The sequence below is a fragment of the Myotis davidii genome, unplaced genomic scaffold (assembly GCF_000327345.1).
Source record: "Myotis davidii unplaced genomic scaffold, ASM32734v1 scaffold127, whole genome shotgun sequence".
NCBI lineage: Eukaryota > Metazoa > Chordata > Mammalia > Chiroptera > Vespertilionidae > Myotis > Myotis davidii.
This window is the reverse complement of record NW_006298311.1, coordinates 281,332-285,062: the sequence shown is the minus strand read 5'-3', so window position 1 is coordinate 285,062 and position 3,731 is coordinate 281,332. Positions and strand designations below refer to the sequence as shown.

Here is a 3,731-nt window from a genome sequence, read left to right as displayed (position 1 = left end):
TCCACATAGTCTCTTATAGAAAGGTTCAGGTTCCAATCGGGTTCCTCATCTGGGAAGGTCTTCCTGGCCCATCTGTCTGTATCTAATATTCCTGCAAGGGCCTGGGTCTGGAGCCTCTTCCGAGCCTCTGTTACTACTCTCATGTGCTCCTCCATGTTAAAGAACCAGGAAAACTGCTTGCAATCCACCCAGGTGGGCTTCTGGGTCTGGAGGTTCGTTTCTAGGAGGTCTATCATGGCCTGAGGTTTTTCAGAATAAGCTGGGGTGTGATGTTTCCAATTCAAGATGTCACTGGTGGTAAAGGGCTGATAATAATAGACTGGCCCTCCTTCCTGCAAAGTCCCATCTTCGCCAACTACTTTGGCACCCTGAATCTCCCTTAGAGGCATCTGATGTGCTGGTTGTGGCCTGGGCCTTTGATCTGCTGAATGCAAGCACAGCTCAACTGCCTCAGGAGAGCCTGGTTGAGGAGAAACGGAAGGGGGCGGTGTTTCTGGACCTTTCAGACCAGCCGGAAAAGCACTTTGTGCTGCCTGTGGCACACATGGAGATGTTAAAACTAGCGGGAGTTCCTCAGGGGATCCTGGAAGAACAAGGGGTTGGGTTTCCTTCTGAGAAACCTATTTCTTTTCTCCTACTACCAAAACCTTACAGAACCGGACCCAAAGTGGCAAGGTTTGAGCAATTCCTAACCAGCTGTCTATGTAGGGGAACTGATCTGGATGTCCGGGGTTTGTTGTGGCTACATTCCAGACTACTCTTATAAGTCCTACATCTAAAGAGTCTACCAGGGGCTGTCTCCCTCAGGTAGGTTTGTGTCTGGGCTCACACTGACTTCCCCTCACTGTGTCTCTTGCACAGTAACATATGGCTGTGTTGTCCATGGTCACGGAGCTCAGCTACTGGGAGAACAGGTTCTTGGATGTGTTCATGGAAATGGAGGTTTGGCACTTGAGGGAGGGGCTGCAGGAAGTGTTTCCATCATCCACTCCAGCCACTTCCCTGGGGGCTGGTGGATCCAATTCGAGCAGGAACCACTGGTGATGGAGTGACCAGAGACATTGCAGGTGAGGGAGAGGGTCTGTGGGGCTTCACCAGTCCTGTGCCCAATTCCTGCAGCTGCACCTTGGACAGGACACCTGGGACAGAGAGTCCTGGGCTCAGAGGCAGGGTCCCCATCTCCTCACTTCTAAGCACTTTGCTCACTCACATCTGGGAGCAGGCAGCAGGAAGAGGAAGAGCCATGTGGGAGTCATGTTCTTGTAGGTGCTGTGCTCATCTACCAGAAAGTATTCTCCAGGGTAAGAAGGCCCTGAATTTAAGTGGACGCCCAGTGTGCGTGCTGTCTGGTGGCCATGTGGGCATTTAAATATGGGAGGTGTCAAGGGCAAGAGGTGAGGGGAGGACCCTGTCTCTGGGGCTTCTCCTGGAAGGAGATGCTGACTGTGCCCTCAGAGAACCAGGCTCTCCTTGGGGTCCTGGTCACCGAGCCCAGGGACCTCTTCTTCCACAGCAGGAGATGTGCTGCAGGAGGTGGTCAGGAAGTAGGATGTGGCAGCAATCAGTGAGTCCTTAGGGTAAAATCAATGTGCCTCTGCTCCCATGGCATACATAGATGACATAGATATAGATCTTCTTTTCATTATCCTCACCTGGGAATATGTTCATTAATTTTTAGAGGGAATTAGAGAGAGAGAGAGAGAGAGAGAGAGAGAGAGAGAGAGAAAGAGAGAGAGGTGAGAGAGAATTATTGATCAATTGTTAGGACTGGGAATCAAACTCACTAACTTTTATTTATTTAAATGTATTTTTTATTGATTTCAGACAGGAAAGGAGAGGGAGAGAGATGTAGAAACATAAATGTTGAGAGAGAAACATGGATCGGCTGCATCCTGCACTCCCCCTACTGGGGATTTAACCTGCATCCCAGGCATGTGCCCTGACTGGGAATGGCATCATAGGTTGATGCTCAACCACTGATCCACACCCTTCAGGCTTCATTCCATTTTGAAATACCCGTATTTTTCTGTGCATAAGATGCTATTTTTTTTAGACCTAAAATAAAAGGGCATCTTATTCACAGAAGCAAGCCGAGAAGCGAGCCACATGGGTTCCTAGCTGCCTATACCTTGTCAAACAGGCTTCCTCCAATCACAGCCTTATTGTTACTGACTTCAGCTGATGCCTGGAGCTGGAGGTGGAGACGCAGATGCAGCAGAGAGTGGAGCATTATGAACCCATAAAGATGTCAAAAAATAAAATGATAAATTCTGGTAAGCGATTGTCTTACTCTGCAAAATTCAAACTGAACGCAATCAGCTGTGCAAAAGAGCATGGAAATAGATCTGCAGAGAGACAATTTGGACCTCCTCCCACAGAGTGCATGATCAGATGAATGAGAAAACAGGAAGAACATCTCCTTAAGATGCCAAAAAAGAACAAGGTCTTCAAAGGAAAACCATCAGAAATTTTAAAATATTGACTTCTTAATTTTGGGTTGGAAAAGTGGGGTGTGTCTTATGCATGGGAGCATCTTATACATGGAAAAAATATGGCATATTTTGAGTTACTTTAAAATTCTATGCTGATGCCTTCTTAATGTTCCTTCAACTTTTACAGTCATCATTGCTTTGTCCTGTTTTTGGTAGTTTTTCATGTGACTTTTCATGTTTTTCATGTTTCATTCCTTGATTTCCTGTGTGTCATTTTCTTTTCTCCTCTTAGGAATTTTATCTTTTTCACTGGTTTTCAGGATTTTGATTTTAATGTGCCTTGATTTAATTTTGTTAATTTTCATTCTTCTTTCAGAATGTTGGTGCTTTTAGATCTGTTTATAGTTTACATCACATTCTATAAATATTTGCCATAATTTCTTTAAATATTTAATTTGGTGCCCCCCTCCTCCTCTCTCTGAGATTCCAACTACATGTATTTATGTTTGACTGCTTTTATTGTCTCCTACATTCCTGACACTTGGCTATTTTTTGGAAAATGATTCTGCATTCCATTCTGGAGAGTCCCTATTTTACTCCTTTAAGTTCACTTATGTTTAATCTGCATTGTTAGTCTTACTCCATGTATTTTTCATTTCACATGTTGTTACTTTCTTAGCCTCTAGAAATTCAAAACACAGACTAGTTCTACCAACTCCTTTCTGTGAGATTAAAGCCCTTGTGTGTGTCGTCTAACAGAAGCTATTGTCAGAAGACTGTCCCTCTGTTAGCACAGCCGAGGTTATTGGTTGCTGGGGCTGCAGTAACGTTTCTCTGGTCACTGCCCAACGATGTCCCAATGGTGTCATTAAAATTACAAAGTCTCCTGATGGAGAGACCAAAGGGAATATTAAGGACTCCTTCTGACTGATCAATGGGGCAGAGGAAGTAAATGCCTTCCTCTAAGGCAGTGATGGCGAACCTATGACATGCATGTCAGAGGTGACACACAAATTCATTTTTTTGGTTGATTTTTCTTAGTTAAATGGCATTTCAATATATAAAATAAATATCAAAATATAAGTCTTGCTGAACCCGGTTTGGCTCAGTGGATAGAGCGTTGGCCTGCGGACTGATAGGTCCCAGGTTCGATTCCAGTCAAGGGCATGTACCTTGGCTCCGGGCACATGCCCAGTGGGAGGTGTGAAGGAGGCAGCTGATTGATGTTTCTCTCTCATCAATGTTTCTAACTATCTCTCTCCATTCCACTCTGTGAAAAATTAATAAAATATATTTAAA

General features: G+C 44.7%; 1 long non-coding RNA gene across 1 annotated transcript in view; it reads left to right on the top strand.

The window, feature by feature from the left end:
* Positions 1 to 3,731, top strand: part of LOC107184695 — a 45,136-nt gene that overhangs the window by 10,420 nt on the left and 30,985 nt on the right. The gene's annotated exons all lie outside the window — the stretch shown is intronic.